The sequence below is a fragment of the Pelodiscus sinensis genome, chromosome 9 (genome assembly GCF_049634645.1).
Source record: "Pelodiscus sinensis isolate JC-2024 chromosome 9, ASM4963464v1, whole genome shotgun sequence".
NCBI lineage: Eukaryota > Metazoa > Chordata > Testudines > Trionychidae > Pelodiscus > Pelodiscus sinensis.
This window is the reverse complement of record NC_134719.1, coordinates 36,708,449-36,727,351: the sequence shown is the minus strand read 5'-3', so window position 1 is coordinate 36,727,351 and position 18,903 is coordinate 36,708,449. Positions and strand designations below refer to the sequence as shown.

Below are 18,903 nucleotides of genomic sequence, written 5' to 3'. Positions count from 1 at the left end.
CCAAAAAATGAAAATTTTATCATTTTCCACAAATCCAAAGTAAAAAAATGTCAGACTGAACTGGATATTTCATTTAATGTGATATAAAAATGTTGATTTATTTTATAATACAGTTGAAGGAAACTTCACAAGAAAAAATAATTTCAAGCCCAAATCCCCACGAATGTTTTATGTTGAAAATGTCAAAATGAAATGTTTAGACTGTTTCAGAATTTTTGTTGTTTACATATTTTTGACAGGAACAACATGGTAAAATTGACACAAATTCAAAAAACACTTCAATGTTGTTGAATCAGCATTTTTCCTTGACAAACATTTTCTTGGAAAATGTCACTCAGCTAACTAAGGCTTCTCATCATTTCTGAATTAGTCCGAGTTTAGCTGGAAACTGAACACATACACTTAGAATGGGGGAGGGGAAGAACCTAAGGCCCAGGTACTGGATGCAGCTCCCGGCTTTTATGGATCTGGCCCCTGAGGCATGGGGCTCCCTCCAGCACTGTGGAATCTATGCTTGTGACAGGTGATGTTTTTTGTCGTGTTTTGTTTCTCACTTGTGTGCAGTCCCTGGCTGTTTTTTCGGTGGGTCAGTGGCCTCTGACCTAAAAAACATGCTCCTCAACCCCTCAACTTAGAATTTCAGATTTGCAAAATCTTTCTTCTTGATGGAATTGTTTTTTAGCACTAGGAAAGACATTCACTCTCAGTACTGAAAGAGATGTTTATCTTAGTTTTCTGAGCTCAGTTTATGTATTGTTCGTGATCAAGGGTAAATCCTAACGAAGTCATGAGAATCTTGGTTGATATCATTGATAACAATGTTTAGGGGAACTTAAAGGGAATGTGAAAAGTTTAAAATATGATTAGGAATGAACTAGTCAGTGAATTCAGTTGATTTGAAAGCTTATCTGTTAGTTAAGTACAATTTATTTTATCAGGAATACCTAAAATGTGAATGTTGTATGATTTTGCAAGTTCTTTCTATATTATTATGTTGTCTTTAATCATTACTCCTGTGAGCAATTTCATGCCTTCAAATTATGCTTGTGACTCACTAAAACCTTTTTGAGATTTAGCAATACACTGTTCTACATGAATCACGCTTTGTGAACCAGTATGTGGCTTAGAATCAAATGGATCACATCTTGTTTGCAAAGACTGAATTTCCACAAATATAGCTCATTCCTAGAACCACCAGTAGCTGCAGATTTAGAGGAAAACTCTGTTAGCTGACAAAGACAGTCAAAGTGTATATAATTTCAAAGAGATCAATTGTCCATGTCGCTTTTACTGTTCTCTTTGTCATTGCTGACTAATGTTTAGTTTTAAATATTTTATTGTGATTTCTTCTTTATCTCAAGCCACCACAAAGGAGTTGGAGAGGGCATAGTCAGGAAAAAGGAAGAAGATGAAAGATCGCCTTAGGAAGTCTATTGGGATTGTCAGGGCTGTTCCCCACTCTGGCACTCTGAGTGCCTCCATAGGATCTGCTTACAAAAGCTCCCCAGTCACAGATTTGCTGACACTGGGAGAAAGGCTGCCACCATCAAGAGTACAACTCCTTTTAAAACCCAGGAAGAATCACTTGAATTTCTTCCAGAGGAGTAGTCCAAGCTCTGGCACAGCTTAGGTATAGTCAATAGGGGTGGGGGGAGGGAAGCACATGGATTTCACATAGAGAAGTTTACCTAAACAAGAAAACAAAGAAAAATACCCTGATGGCAACTAAACATACATTTCTCTATCTACTCATGATCCGTACTGATACATTCTTCAAGGCCCAGTCCTTTCCCATGCCCAACTTTTCTTGTAGGCATGGTAATTCCATTTGATTACTTCATCTTGCTTCCTCCAGCTCCTAACTTAGAAAACTCACACAAAGAGAGCAGGCAGGCATATCACCTTAAATCAGATTTCAGGACTGTATCCCATTGGTTCTCCTGGCGTCCTGCCAACCCCCTTAGCTACCTGAGTTTAGCTCTTTAGTTACCGAGTGCTGACTAGCACACCTCTTATCCATCACAGGGATAAAACACCTGGATAGAAAGCAGCAGGAAAAGCAATATGAAAAGTCTCTAAGGCTGTGTGGGACTAAATCCAAGAGATTAACCAACATTACTTGCAAATATGATCACATTTGACATCATTATAATTCCAGGTACAGGAGCAACCTGAACCCATTGAACCTGAAAATGCAAATCAAGATCAGGTAGTGGGGTTTTACCCTTCCACAGCATCACCCAAGCTGCACACATCAGCTGAGAACCCTCAGAGCTCCGAGCAAGCACCATGATGTGTCAGAGTACTGAGAGATTTATTTTCTCTTATGTTGCCAACTCTGGCATGGTCTCCAGAGTTCCCAAACAGCTCCCCAGATCTTCTTTCTTGTGTTAGCAACTATATATATATATGGCAGGATGAAGGGCAGAGTGTGATCAGAGGTTACCAGAATTCTGGCTCTTGGCTAACAGCTAGTGAATACAACAGACTGAAATGGTCAGTATCTGAGTCAGAGTGTCATCTTCATAGGCTCCAAATCACTATTCTAGTTGCAATATTACTCTTAAGCCAAAATCTCTAGTCTACCTAGTATGGACTCACCCCAAACTCATGCAGTTATTGCATCATGCTAGAATGCCTCATAACTCACATTTAGAGAACCAAATAACTGCAATCACTAAAAGGGTTTCTTCTCCTCAACCTTCCTCTTTGCAAGACTATTCCATCCATTTCTTTAATCAAACAATAATTTGGCAACAGCAGTTGATTCATTTGGCACCTAATAGATGGACTGCAGCAACTCCCAGTAACTAGGATTAGACCAGAAATGTATGAAGGAACTAGAACTTTTACACTATTCTCATAAGTAGTATAGACAAGACAACATAGCACAGCAATGCTCTGCAGTCTGTGCTGGCTTCCTGCCACTAACAGATTCAATTTGAAGTTCTGGCTCTGATATTTAAAGCACTCCCAGGCCAATGGCCACTCTAATTTCAGTTGCCCTCCATGAGCATTATGCAAACTGTTTTGTATCAGAACACTGATACAGATGCAAGAGGTAGAACCTAAACAGCAGCAGATCAGAAATTCTGGGACACCATTACAAGGGAAAAAAGGATAATTACTTCCATGGCCATCTTCAGGCCATGCTGTAAAACTAAACTGGGAAGGATTATATTATTGGACAAACATCAATTTCACCATATCCACATAAACAAAAATATTTCCTTTCCATCTATTACAATCAAAATTGACAGGTAGACAAAGATAGAAAAATGTTCTTTGAGAATTTATTACAGCTTATTTTAAGGATATTTACTGGGTATATTTTGACATGTGATGCCAATTTATGTTTTAATAGTTATTAAGTTTTAACATTTTGAATTTCATCATCTATCGGCATTGCACAATTACTGTTTGAACCTCCCACTGTTGTCTGACCTGCCCAGAAATTCACCTATGAATACAGATAAAAATTAAAATGCTTTAAAATAAGCATTAATATTACCTGTTGAAATTATAAGAAATAAAAATCAAATTCTGCCAAGCCTATGTAAAATTCACCTGTTTGCTACTTCAGAAATGAAGAAAATTCTATGTAGCCATGAAAAATTTGCTCTAGATTAGCCCTTTTGCATGATGTAGAACTATCATCATGCTCCAACTGGGGTGGATGTGAAATTGAGTGGTTACTGCCCACACTTAGCCTACTTAATTTTTTAATTCATGTTTTTAAATTCATGTGTAGTACTTAGATATTAGGGACAAGAGCTTTACAAATGGTGATGATAGATAATTTTGGTTTAAACAATATCTTTTCACACTGGCAAATTGCATGTGTGTTAAAATTGTAAAAAATAAAAACATTCAGATTAGTGCTATATTACAACAGGTTAACCATCAACAACTTGGCTTTCTGTTAAATAACTCTGGTCTCTTTTTCATCAACTCTGTTAGCTGATAAAACTGCAAGATATTCACATTTTTTGAATTGGTCCAACTGCAAAAAACAATCACCTAGTTCTTTAATTATTATAAATTGCATCTTTATAAACACATAAGTAAATGCTCACCTTTTAAAAAGTGCAACATCTATGTATTACTTTGAAAAGGGCACCAAATGGCTCCTGCACTTAGGACAGAGTGGTAAAATTACTCTTGTTCCTTCAGTGCTTCACATTATGCTGTTGGCCTTTGCTATGATGTCAAGTGTTGGCCTTTGTGGTACTGCAATTCTTAAAAAAAAATAGATTTTTGCTTGCATAGAAAGAAATTTGCAAACTCAATATCTGCTAGTGGGCCATTTGTTACATATTCTGTTTTGAATTTAGTAATACATATTTCAATGTGGCATTGCTTCTTTGAAAGGTTAGAAACCTCTTAGTCCTGTGAGATTTGTGTCAGCATCTGATTTTTTGTACAAGGTAAGCTTTAAATATTAATATGGAGAAAGGTCATGCACTCTTTAACCTCCAAACTGGAGTTAGTAAATCATGTTTTGGCAGAAAAAAAAACCACAGGGCACATCACTATTTGGTTAGGGCAATATCTAAATTTAAATTAAACTAAAATGTTTGTGAGTGTTTATATAAAGTGTGAGGGCATATCTTTTAAAGTAATTAATAGTTAAATACCAAGCTGCTCTTGAAGCAGTGGTTGGAGAATATTTGTTAGGGATGTATTAATAATATTTCCCTACTTTACATAAATCTCTAAAATTAGAGGAAGCTATGTGATCAGTCTGTGGTTGGAGAAAAAATAAAAGAAATTTCAGACTCTTCAGCTGGTGTAAATTTTCTGTAACTCTGTTGGCTTTAGTAAGACTATGATAGCGTACATCTGTGGAGGCGCTAATCCAGGCTGAACTACTTCGCTACATCTACACTGCAGGTTTCTTGCGCAAGGACATCCATTCTTGCGCAAAAACTTGCAGAGTGTCTACACTGCACATGCGTTCTTGCGCAAGTAAATTTACAGTAAGCGTCAGAACAGAGAACTTCTTGTGCAAGAGTTATTCCATTCCCCATGACAAATAAGCCCTCTTGTGCAAGAGCTCTTGTGCAAGAAGGAAGTGCAGATGGGCAACAGGGGTTTCTTGCGCAAGAACCCCCTATGGCTAAAATGGCCATCAGAGCTTTCTTGCGCAAGAGAGCATCCACATTGCCATGGACTCTCTTGCGCAAAAGCACGTCTCTTGTGCAAAAGCACTTGGCAGTGTGGACACGCTCTTGTGCAAGAACTTTTATGCAAAACAGTTCTTGCGCAAAAAGCCTGCAGTATAGAAGTAGCCCTTATGTATAGCATAATCTTTAGAGTCATGACCTCTTTGTATATCATTGAGCCCATTGAGGCTAAGGTAAATATGTGCAGGACCTTGCTAAAAATCAGATGATGCACCTAAATAGCATCTCTATAAGCAAATAAATCATACATTAAAATCTCTTGTGACGTGACATATAAAACTAGATTAATTATTATGTATGATAGATACCTAAAGCAAAGCTCCAGTAACCAACCACATCTGTTCTGTTGCCTAGATGGCATCTGGCTCCAGCCCTAGAAACCCTGGCCTGTAAGCTCTTTTGATGATTAAGCAGCACATACACTCTACTAAGTACCATCACCAAGTGTATTTATTAGTATTTCTTACTTTATGTTCCAGGTACAACAAAATGTAGCAACAGACAGGATAGCCTTTCCTCCCTGCTTGTTGACTCAGCCCTTTTATCCTGCTTGCTTTCTTCTTTGAGCTGTTCAGCTGATGCTTTAATTACCTTCATTTGCTCATCAGACTCCTACAGGTGCAAGAAATCCCCAATAACCTGACAAATACAATCAGACTGCTTAAATTTCTCCTACTCTAACTAGGCAGTGCCCTGTGGGTTCTAAGTGACCAGGTGCTGGCACCAAAAGGGCCCCTATTTATAGCGGCTGATCGCACCCTCACACAACTGCCAAAGAGACTTCCATAGATGTAGAGGTGAGACTGAAGTTTTTGCTCACAAAAACAGTACATTGAATTCTAGTAAGAGGAAGCCTGGGGAGAGCTTGACCTATTGTAATAATGGGCTCTACAGGAGTACCCTAAGGCTATGTCTACACTCGCAGCTTCTTGCGTGAGTAATATGCAAATGAGGCTAAGCATGGAATATTGCTGAGCCTCATTTGCATACCTAATGAGCCACCTTTTTTTTCAGAAGAGGCTCTTGTGCAAGAAGGAGCATCTACACTGCCCCTTCTTGAGCAAGAAAAACCCTCTTGTGCAATGCTGTTACACCTATTACTTGACAGGAAGAACGGCATTGTGCAAGAAGGTTTTTCTTGCACAAGAAGGAGCAGTGTAGACGCTCCTTGCGCAAGAGCCTTTTCTGAAAAAATGGTGGCTCATTAGGTATGCAAATGAGGCTTGGCGATATTCCATGCGTAGCCTCATTTGCATATTACTCACACAAGAAGCCGCGAGTGTAGACATAGCCTAACTGTAAAATCAATGCTAAGAAATGAGAAGTTAAAAAAAATAATTTATGACAAATGTTGACAAGAAAAGATTCAAAGGTGGCATAGAAAGATTAAATTAGTCAAAACAAAAACGAACCACTGATACAATTTAAGGCCTGTGTTATGAGCATAGCTGGTAAACAAGGGAAGTGTGGGCTGGGAAATTGATAAACCAAAACTGATGTATTAGAAACGAGGACAGAACAGAATAATAAGGAGATGGACTATTCCTCCATTTACTCCCTTTCTGCAGTCCTTCAAAGAAAGGATGTGGGCGGGGAATTAAGAGAATGCATCAACTGATAACAGGCAGAAGTGAGCTTTCCCATTGTGGCTGCCACCCCACCAGCACTTGAGACCCCAGGATCCACTGTGACACCATGAGGACTGTGTCAGCCTGGTCCTGAGAGCCATATTAAGCAGATTGGGCCAGAGAGAGGGACATGGGTGACATTGCCACCTCCACTGGCTCTGGCTGAATTCTGACCACTTGGGATGTGAACCCTCATCCCTCAGAGTTGTCCTCTTCTTTCCCCACCTCATTTCTTCTCTTTCCTAGTTTTCACCTTGGCTACGTCTACACTGCAGGCTTCTTGCGCAGAAACTGTTTTGCACATGAGTTCTTGCACAAAAGTTCTTGTGCAAGAGCACATCCACACTGCCATGTGCTTTTGCACAAGAGCGTCCATGGCAGTGTGCATGCTCTCTTGTGCAAGAAAGCTCTGATGGCCATTTTCTTGCACAAGAAACCCCTGTTGCCCATCCCCACTGCCTTCTTGCGCAAGAGCTCTTGCAGTGTAGACGTAGCCCATCTGTCTAATAATAATCTGGCTTAGCTGCAAAACACTGCTGGAAGCTTGTGCCCAGAGATGCAACTGAAAGCAGTGCCCTAAGCCACCCAATGCTGTACCAGTTTGCCAGATCTCAGAGTGGCTGATAAAGCTAAGCGCTGTGCTCTTTTCTTTCCAGGAGTGAGGTTGCAAGTGATAATCAGCACCAAAGACAGAGGCTGCATTTTCTCCCTTGGCTATTCTTTTCTCTCCTTCATGGCTGTTTGCCTTCAGGGAAACAGGACCAGACTTGAACAACAACCTCTTCCAGTCCAAATTCCCTCCCCTGCTCCCCAAGAAAAACAATTATTGTCTGACAGATTAGAAACAAAGTGATATTTTCCCTTCTAAATACTCTACAGCTGAAGGGAAAAGGAACAAGGGACATTGTTTATATGAAAACCTTACTTAATACTTTACATTCAAATGCTTTATCTATTTTTTTGTATCTTAAATAACATATTTAAAAGATTAATCACAGTGTATTTGCCATGGTACTAAACAGGCTGAAACTCTGTATAACAAAGCCCAACCTTGTTTAAAATAGTTTAATGTTGGATGTAGAGGCGATAGAGAGTGGGGGGGGGGGGGGGCGAGGGAAGAGGAGAATTCTGCAGCTGACAGGTAGGGAACAATGGGAAGCACACTATCTGAGCTTCAACACAGCAAATGAATTTAGTAAATGGGTGCAGATGTATTCTGAATAGAAGGTAGATTGCTGTAGCTCTTATATGCTCTTACTCGAACCAGAGCCCCAAACTAGTGATTATATACACATGGAAGAGATTAATGCAAAGGACAATTTTAAATAGTCATAAAGCAGTCTCCTAAAGCTGCCATTCATTTACATTATGTCACAAAGTAGGTAGTGTAGCATATATGACTCAATCCAAAGACTTCCACTAACTTCAGAGGGATTTGGATCAGGCGCATACAACATTTTTGTGATGTGGACTCTCGCGTCCATTGGGAACTGAGCTAAGTCCTTCTAACTCATTTCCTTTAGCACTTTTCCCTTGCTGTAATCCCAAATCAAAAAGTGTTTTCAGAGCCTCATCCAAAGCCCAGTGAAGTCAATGTGAGTCTTTGGATCAGGTAATACACTTTGCACTATGCAAGACAGATTTAATCCCTCTTAAATATTCAGTGTGAAATGTAATCTCTCTTTACCTAAATTGTAGCAAGGCTGGAATGTATGCTCCAGTTCTGCAAAATGATTAAAACATTTTGTAGGCAGGGAAATCTTAATTCCATAATCAGTTTAAGTTATTATGTGTTGGGGTTTTCAAAGCACAACAAGATTATAACATACATCGGTGCTAAAGACTTATGGCTTCCTAGAACATATAGATTATTTGAATTAGCTATGACTTTACTCTTTAAATGTCAGAACTTGCTATTGATACCTTTCTGTACCTCCATTCACAGGTGGAATTTCCAGCATGATCCAATAGTTGTTTTAGAAGAGTATTTCTAATACTAAGTAATCTGAGCATGGTAAAATCTTCAGTAACTTTGTAATATTTAAAAATATAGAGGACTCCCTAGTCCAGCGCTGCCCATCAGAAACAAGGTTTTTAAAACAAAAATAAAATTCAATGAGGGTATAATCAGAAACTAACAAGCCAATTGCCTAGCTGCAACAACAGAAGGAAAGAAATAAGAGTCCATCATCTAAGGAAATGAGAGAAGCATAATGAGAATAGGAGAAGGAAGACACTGAATAGAAACAAACTAGAATTAACCCAGTTTCACACAGGGACTTAGGGGATGTTTATACTGCAGTTAGACAGCTCTACCTAGCCCAGGCCAGCTAAGTTGGTCTTATAGAACTCGGGCTGCAGGGCTGCTTTTTGCCTGCAGTGTAGACTTTCCAGCTCAGGATGCAGCCCAAACTCTGAGAACTTCCCACCTCAGAGGGTCCTAGAGACCAGCTCCGGATTTCTACATTACAGTTGAACAGCCTCTTATCCTGAGCCCCACATGTCAGAGTCAGCAGTGTAGATGTACCCATAGACTGGAGTGAAAGGGACAATAAAAGTTTAAACAAAGTGCCTGGTCACATCCCTACATGAAAGAAAGAGGGAATCTGGCTCATAAACTCCAGTGATGGGAGTAGCTCATGGTCAAACATGCAGGGTGCTGTATTTCCACAGTAGCTTTGCCCCCCGGCTCCTCTGATGCCAGCTGCCTCCAGAACCCAAAAAGAGGAGGCTTCTGGATAAAGTTTCTGTACTCTGTGTTTGTATTAACTTTACATGGGCTTTTGCACTTGGTACTGAAGGAGGGTTGTGCTAAAGAAGTAGTTGAGAGGCCCCTTTCCTTGCAAGCTGTAAAGGGGAGACACATGAATGTGTTATATTGCCTGGTTGCTTAGGAAAGATACGCAGACACGCGGTGCGTCATTTGTATTTGAACCAAGTTATCCACTTCAGAATGACTAGAAATCCTAGAACTCTGGGGCAGGGATCATTTCTTCTTGTCTGTCTGTAAAGCAGTGACTCTCTGTAAAACTGTCTGTCTGTAAAGCACATTATCTTTGCTCCATAAAAATATTAGTAAAAGAAATAGCTAAGGCTAAATAAATATTTTTAAAAATTAAATGCAGAAGCTGCAGCTATACATTTTTACATTAAATTAATTTAAAATCTTCTCTGAATACCTGTAGTGGGCATGAATTGTAATTTAGAGCTATCAAGCAGGCTGTAAAGAATTGGATCACAAATATTTTATGAGCCCAAAACTTGTTTCTTAGCAAAAGCACACACTTTCTCTGATGGTAGATTTTGCATGTGCATGTGTTGAGAAATGTATATTTCAACAGGTAATATTTAAGTGTAACTGAAAGAGGGTTTGTTCAAGGAGTACAATAGTTTGTTTGAAGATTTGAAAAGCTGTAGTACAAAAGGAGACTGTCTGATTGTATAACCTGCATTCTTACTACCGTGGGCATGTTTACTACTACAACCCATCAGAAAGAGCAGCAGCTATTGGCTGGAGTAAAATCTGACAAACCCTCATTTTTCAAGGTGGAACAGCAGCATAGTGTTGAGATGTCAATTTTAGCCAAATCAAGCCCTCTGAGGCTGGTGAATAATTCATCTGAAAAATCCCTTTCTCAAGAGTGGAAAGGGTGTCAGTGGCACAAGGAGTGACCACTTCTAAGGAAATCCTTCGGAGAGCTGTTCAAATGCCACGCTGTCTTTAAATAGTACAAAATGGAATCTTAGATGTCAGAGAGAGTGAGGTAAAGTACAGAAACGTGTACAGTCAGCTTGGGGTTGGAATAGACTGTAAAGACCCTTAGGATCAGAAGACTATTTCATTAAAAGGCTTGTGGTTTCTAAATGGCAGAGTCAATGAAATACCCTATAATTAGCATTATTTTAAATATCCCTCTGAAATGCACTCTAAATTACTTTGGCCTCAGAAGTACTATAAGTGAAAACAAGTATAATGTGCAATGCAAAAGTGGATATCTAACTTGCTACATGGTAACTGAGTTATTCAGAAAGTTCTCTACAACCTTCTATGGACTGTAAGAAAAAAGAAAGAAAGAAAGAAAAAAGAGTGGAATATGGGAGAGCTGTCCAAAGTTTTAGTCACTGTTTACCTCACTTAATAAATTCTTATCTTGGCCTCAGCAAAAGTCAATATCTTCTCATTATTGTATGTCGGTGCCTTCTGCACCTATTTGCCCAGACTCACAATGTGATGAGTCACTAGTTTCCATTGGGAACTGCACCTGAATTATAAATGTCTGAATTAAGTTTTCAGTCATATCTCAAAGGCACAAGCCATAACTCGAGCTGCAAAATGTTAACTTGGGCTTTGTCTACACTGGCAATTGAGTGACAAAGCTTTTGTCATTCACAAGTTCTTTTAAAAAAAAGAACCCTGAACAACAAAAGCTTTGCTGCCACAGGAAGTGTTAGTGTACATGGCACTTTGTTAGCAGGAGTGCTCTCCTGCCGATGACACAAACACCACTCATAGGGAACAGCAGCTTTTTATCTGCAGTGCTGACAAAAAGCATTTACACTGCCAGACTTGTAGTGACACTGCCATGTCACCACAGCCATGTCTCTAAAAGCTGTGTGGTGTAGACAAAGTGGTTGCTAATTGTGGTGAACCAACAAGCTCATGTGCTTGTAGAGTAAGGGGAACAGGGATTAAGTAACAACATAGACATTTGAAATCCTCCTTTAAATATATCTGAGTAGCAGAGAGCTAGGACCCAAACAGTACTACAGAACATAACTGAGACGATCGGTGTGTGTGCAGAGGAGGAGAAAGGTGGTGACTAGTCTGCAGGAGGATTGTTAGTGAGTTTCTTTCTCCCTGCATTTTACTCTTGAGTGATAGCCATAGCCTACATGTACGGGAGTATGGAATCAAATATGCACATGCCTATAAGGCACTACTGAATGTGTGCCCAATAAACAAGGTACATGGCAGGTCACATGCTAGCTGCTTTCTTAAAAGAGAGGCAAGGCTGCAGTCACAGAGAAATTTCAGAACACTGGTCTCATGATTGTGGATTACTGTTTATAGTCCCAGAGCTGTGCACTATGCTTTAGAAAAAAAATTAAAACACTGCCTTCTCCATGAGGCTTATAGAACAGCTTAAATCAGTTTTCACTGGTGATCTTCTAATTCTTCTCTCCAACTTAAATGCAAAATTTGCACATAATACAAAACTACTCAATCCAAAGCAGACTGAAGAGCTATGAAAAGGGCAGCAAAATGGCAGCTGAAATTCAATGTTGATAAATGCAAAGTAATGCACATTAGAAACATAATCCCAACTATGCATATAAGATGACGGAGTCTAAATTAACTGTTCCTACTTAAGAGAGATCTTAGAGTGAATAGTTCTCTGAAAATACCCTCTCCATGCATAGCAGCAGTCAAAAAAGCAAACAGAATATTAGGAATCATTAAGAAATGGATAGAGAATAAAGGAAAATGACATAGAAATAGCCATGCTGGGTCAGACCAAAGGTGGATCTAGCCCAATATCCTGTCTGCTGACAGTGGCCATGGCCAAGTGCCATAGAGGGAATGAACAGAACAGGTAACAATCAATTGATCCATCCCCTATTGCCCATTTCCAGCTTCTGGAAAAAAAGAGGTTAGGGACCCCATCCTTGCCCATACTAGCTAATAGTCATTGCTGGACCCAGCCCCCGTGAATTTTTCTACTTCTTTTTTCAACCCTGATATTAGTTTTAGCTTTTACAACATCGTTTGGCAAAGAGTTCCATGGGTTGACTGTGCATTGTGTGAAGAAATTCTTCTTTTTGTTTGTTTTAAACTTGCTACCTATTAATTTCATTTAGGGTATGTCTACACGGCAGAGTTATCCCAAAATAACTTACTGCACATCTACACAGCACACTTGTTATTTCAAATTTATTTTGGGCTTCTTACTCCAACTTCTGTAAACCTCATTGTATGAGGAGTAAAGCAGGTTGAAGGAAGAGTGCTCTATTTTGAAACAAATGCTGTGTCGACATGCCCAAATTCAAAATAAGGTATTTTGACGTAAGCTGCGCAATTAGGATAGTTCAAGTTGTGTAATTTATTTCGAGTTTAGCCCTGCTGTGTAGACGTACCACGAGAGTATGTCTACACAGCAATGTTATTTTGGAATAATGGCTGTTATTCCAGAATAACTATGCAAGCATCTATGCAGCAATAGAATTATAGAACACTAGAACTGGGACCTCGAGAGTTCATCGAGTCCAGTCCCAAGCCCTCACAGCAGGACCCAGTACCATCTAGGCAATCCGTGATAGATGTCTATCGAACCTGTTCTTAAATATCTCCAGAGATGGAGATTCCACAACCTCCCTAGGCAACTTATTCCAGCGTTTAACCACCCTGACAGGCAGGAAGTGTTTCCTAATGTCCACCCTAAACCTCCCTTGCTGCAGTTTAAGCCCATTGCTTCTTGTCCTATGCTCAGAGGCCAAGGAGAACAGTTTTTCTCCCTTCTCCTTACAGCACCCTTTTAGATACTTGAAGACCGTTATGTCTCTTCTCAGTCTTCTTTTCTAAACTAAACAAGCCCAGTTCTTTCAGTCTTCCCTCATAGCTCCTGTTCTCTAGACCTTTAATCATTTTTGTTGCTCTTCTCTGGACCTTCTCCAATTTCTCTACATCTTTATTGAAATGTGGTTCCCAGAACTGGACACAATACTCCAACTGAGACTTAATCAGCACAGAGTAGAGTGGAAGAATAACCTCTCGTGTCTTGCTCACAGCACTCCTGTTAATGCGTCCCAGAATAACGTTTGCTTTTTTTGCAACAGCGTCACTCTATTGACTCATATTTATCTCAATAGTGTTATTTCAAAATCATTTTGAAATAATGAGCGGCTTATTCTGAAATCTGTAAACCTCATTCTGTGAGAAATGACGTGTCTTCTGAAATAGTTATTTCGAAATAGAGGCTGTGTAGACAAGGCAGCTGTAGTTATTTTGGAATAAGGGACCTCCAGCCCTTCCCAAAGTTACCTGCTGGCTGTTCTGTCCACACTCAGCCAAACTCTATATTCCCCCCTTCTCCTAGAGCCCTTAAAATTGCAGCCTCTGCAAAAAGGCCTGTGGCTAGAAGGAAGCCCTGACAGCCCTGAGCCACCCTGCAACTTCCACTGCCTCGCTTTATTAAAAAAATGAGAAACTCTGTTACTCCCAATCAGCCCTCCGCTGCTCCCAGGGAGCAGTCAGACAGTCTGGTACAGAGATCCTGCACCTTACTGAGGTTTGGGGTGACAAGACCAACCTCCAGGATCTCCACACCAAACACAGGAAGCCTGGCCAACAAGGGTCACATCTGCACACAGGAGCACGTGAAGATGAAGGCGAAAGAGCTCCACCAGGCATATGCCAGGGTCAGGGAGGGCAACTCCTGCTCCGGGGCAGAACCCTATACCTGCCCTTATTTCAAAGACCTGGACCCCATCTTGGAGGGCGGGACAGTCCCTCCACCCTCTGGTTGTGGACTCTGGGCTCAAGATGCCCATTGTCATCCTCCCAGGGGAGAGAAATGAGGTGGAGGAGGAGGAGTTGTAGGAGGCCAGCTCCAGCACCCTTCTGACCTGAAGCCAGTACCCCTCCCTGTGGATGTTTCCCAGGCATCATCCGAGGCTGGGGAAGGAATGCTCATGTGAATGCCATCATTTTCCCTTCATACAGGGGGGTGGAAGTGGTTGGCGGTGAGGGGTAGCTGATAGCTCCACCCCGGCAGCTCCTCGCTTGGCCATTATGGCCTGTGCATGTGGGACCATATGTCGCTCCTGGCCACACAGCCCCTAGTGGGGAGGCCCAGGGGAGAGTGTCACTGGGCCCCTGGGGAAAAACTCTCCTTCAGGGCCTCCTGGATATGCACGGCCCCCTGATGAGCCTGCTGAATGGCAGCTGTGTGCGGCTGTTCAAAGGCCCTGCTGATGCAGTCAGCATCCACTCCTCACCAGCCCCTTTTGCTCACAAAGATTGTGGAGCACACAACACACGGCCACCACATGAGGGATATTGCACTCCCCAAGGTCCAGCCGCGTGAGGAGGCATCTGAAATGCTCCTTCAAACAGCCGAAGGTGCCCTCCACAGCCATGCAAGCCCTGCTGAGCCTGGCATTGTAGTGTTTCCAAGAGGGGTTGAGGTGGCCAAGGTATGGCTTCATGATCCAAGGCAAGAGAAGATAGGCTGTATCTCCCACCATGCAGATGGGCATGTCCACGTCCCCGAACCTGATGGTGCAGTTAGGGAAAAAAGTTCTGGTGTGCAGCTTCTGGAACATGCTAGAGTTTCTAAAGACAGGTGCGTTGTGCACCTTCCCCGACCATCCGACAGTAAACTGGCCCCAGTGGTCCGTGATGGCCTGCAGGACCAGTTGATGAAGAAAGATGTTCTGTGGTCAGGGGTGCCATCAATAGCTCCCATCCCCGCAGTTGGGGAAGCTCATGGCAGCAAACCTGGTGATGATGGTGTCCACATCACTGAGGTGGATGACTCTGCACAGAATGATGGTGTTGATGGCCCTCGCCACCTGTAGAAGGAGACAAACAAATAGAGATTCACTGGGGTGCCAAGACCCATGGGAGTTCCACCAGCCCACCCCTCTGTCCCCCTACCCCACACACACTAGGAGCAACCCCCTCCTCCACTCACCCTAACCCCCAGCAGGTTTTTGTGAGGTGGGACTGAAAAAACCTCCTGGGGAGGGGGCTTACCCTATCACTCTCATCTCCTTTTTTCCTAGGGAACCCCATTTCAGCAGTCCACACCCCCTCCCTTGGAACAGTAGTGTGAGAATACCATATTGTCCTGACAATCGATCTCCCCATGCCAAAGTGATTCCCGCCAGATTGATAGCTGTCCAGCATGGTGAGCTTCCAGAGGGCAATGGTGACACACTTCTGGCAGGGGATGGAGGGTCTCACATGAGTGTCCCATAGCCTGAGGGCAGGGGCGAGCCACTCACAGAGCTCCAGAAACATGTCCTTCCTCATCCTGAAATTCTGGAGCCACTACTGGTTTTCCCACAGCTCCATGATGATCCGGTCCCACCAGTCTGCACTGGAGTCCAGATGCCAGAGGCGGCGGGACATGATGTACAGGGGAGGGCGGGCAGGATCCAGCTGCATGAGCCATGCCCACAGAGATCCAGGGAGGTTCTCCCAGAGAAGCTGGGAGTTGGGTTTCTGTAGGGCCTGGGAGGCAACCTGCAGAAACTGCTGCATGAGTTGCAGCACAAGCTGCAATAGCAGAAGACTGCCCAGAGGCAGCTCCGGCTCCACGTCTGACAAGCTGAGATGTCTGCAAGGCAACCACAGCAGCCAGAAGAAAGGGCTTTGCTGTCCCTCAAGGAGGTAGGCAAAGACAAAAAGCCTGAGACCTTGATGTGTGGAGGGGTCCACAGATAGCCTCAAGAGCCTCAGATAGCCTCAAGCAGCAGCTACACAAAGTAACTGCCGACCTGATGCCCTGCCCTCTCTGGTCATGAATTTATAGATCTCAATCATATCCCTCCTTTGTTGTGACTTTTCCAAGCTGTAAAGTCACAGTCTTATTAACTTATCCTCATATGGTAGCTATTCCATAACCTTAATCATTTCTGTTGCTCTTTTCTGAACTTTTACCAGTTCCAATGCATCTTTTTTGAGATGGGGCAATGCCATCTGCACACAGTATTCAAGATGTGGGTGAAAATACCATCTTGCCTCTGTATAAATCCATGGTATGCCCACAGCTTGAATACCGTGTGCGGTATTGTTTTTAGATGGAACATTCAACTCATTTTTAACAGCTCAGAAGAGCCATTGTATATTATCTGCAAATACTTTACTTAAATACTACATCCCAGTCAATGAAGTATGGCTCACTCAACAGGAGAGAAAGCATCAGGATGATTTCAAAGACAAGCACGTTGTCGGAGGTAGCATTTTGTTGTTTACTTCAAAAGTTAATTTTACAGATCACTCATTGAGAATACATTTGGACATGGAAATCATCCCAGGCAATGAAGTCATTTAGGCAGTTCATAAAACTAACTGCAGCTGGTTTTCTGTAACAATCACATGTGAGTTAGACATAGGATCTAAGAATTATAACAATGGTTTTTAACAGTCAGTCAATACCCATAAGTTTGCTCCTATTGAAATCGATAGGAATTTATTATTGACTTAATAGGAGCAGGATCAGACACATAAAGATGATATCAGCCCTAACATTACCTTCATGCTATCCAATAAGACATACTGCAACAAATGTAGTTAGTTAAATGTTATTTAATAGTATTGAATAGCAAAGGAGAAAGCTGGAAAATATCTTTACAGAAGACCAGGGCCGACTTATCCATTAGGCACAGTAGGCACAGTGCCTAGGATCCATGACACTTTTAGGGGCCCATGAAAATGTTTTAATTTCTTTTAAAATCAGAAGAAAAAAATGAACTTTTAGGGTTGAAGAAAATGTTTTAATTTTTTTCTCACATCAGAAAAAAATGAAACTTTATGGCCCATGAATATCTATTACATTTTGCCTAAAACAGAAAAAAATAAAATGTTGACGTATTTAAAGTTATTTAAAAAATAATTTTTAAAAATTTTTTTTATGGAGGAAGGGGCCCATGAAGGGAAAAGTGCCTAGGGCCCATGAAAGTCATAATGCGGCCCTGCAGAAGACACATATGAAGCTTCAGTAGATTGCAGATTAAGTGGCTATTTTGTGAGCCTGGAAGATTTTGAACACCAAAAGTCATTAGATTATTTAAAACTGACCTAAGAATTAGAAAGGAAAATATGACAAAGTGAGCAGCAGCATAGCTACGTACTGTGGTTTCTGAAAATTCACCATGTTTCCAAAATGGCGTGCACTTCAACAAAGCAATTTCAGAGTATTCTGCCTCTGAATATTTAAGCAGCTTTTGAGAGGCTCCTAGAGCAGCTGACAAGGACAGAACAGGTTAGAAAAATGCAGGAATATAGCTGTCTGTATTTGGATTCTTACTTCATTCAGTGTCAGACATTCCTGGTCAAACCAGGATGTATAATCATTTGTTGTAAAATATACCCTGCTTGTCTTTCCACTTAATGTACAAGTGATGCATTATTTGAATCAATAAGGAAGCTCTTTTGGGTATCACGCAGGCATGAGTGGTGCTGATGTTTCTCAGGAGCGTAAAGTGAATTATTTCCTTTACTGTCAATCAGTCCTATACCAAACCTCAACAACAAATACATATATTACCAGAATTGCTCATTAAACCCTGCTTGGTAATTTAGGGCCTCCATGGAGTGCTGGGCAATTTTCTTAGGATGAATAGTTAATTTTCCAAAAAAATTTAGGAGGCACAAAAACTCTTTGCAAATTCAGGTCCATACCTCACCAGAAGAATGAAGAAGGAAACTGCAAATTAGTTTGATGTAGGACTGTGGTTGGTGTCATTCTTACTTGAGAAGCATAACGGAGGGGGGGGGGGAGAACAAGACAAGACACAGGATGAGGTCAAAGATGTAGGCAAAGAAAGACTGTGCAGAGCCTTAAATAAGACTACAGACAGTTTCAATGTGATATATACTAAACAAGGGAGAGCATCAGGACTTGACCCAAAGCCCACTGAAGTCAAAGAGGGTCTTTCCTCTGAATGCACTGGGTTTTGGATCAGGCTTTCAGATGCAGTTGACATAGTTAGAATGATGGATAAGGAAGATGGTTTTGGTGAGAGTATTTTGGATAGTCCACAGGGGATTGATAAAGGGATCAGGGAGAATGGAGGCAAGGAATTTGCAGTTAAAAATTCAAATGGTTAAGTTGGAGCATGGTGGCTAGTAGCAATGACATGAGTAGATGCCAATACAACTCACTAGCCCAAAAAACTAAAAGAACTGAAACAAAAAAGCTTTTTTACAATAAGAGCAGTCCTGTGGTACCTTAGGGTATGTCTACACAGCAAAGTTATTTTGAAATAGCCATTATTTTGAAATAACTTTCCTAGCATCTACACAGCCAAATCACAATTTTGAAATTAAATCAAAATATTTTAAAATTTAAAAATAATTTAAA

At 41.3% G+C, this 18,903-nt stretch overlaps 1 long non-coding RNA gene across 2 annotated transcripts in view; it reads right to left on the bottom strand.

Annotated features, from left to right (window-relative positions):
• LOC142830668 (uncharacterized) overlaps positions 1-5,809 on the bottom strand; it is a 44,345-nt gene extending 38,536 nt beyond the window's left edge. For both annotated transcript variants that reach the window (XR_012906111.1, XR_012906112.1), the window contains exon 1: positions 5,654-5,809. This is a non-coding gene — a long non-coding RNA (uncharacterized LOC142830668). The remainder of the gene's footprint in view (positions 1-5,653) is intronic.
• Between the last annotated feature and the right edge of the window lie 13,094 nt (positions 5,810-18,903).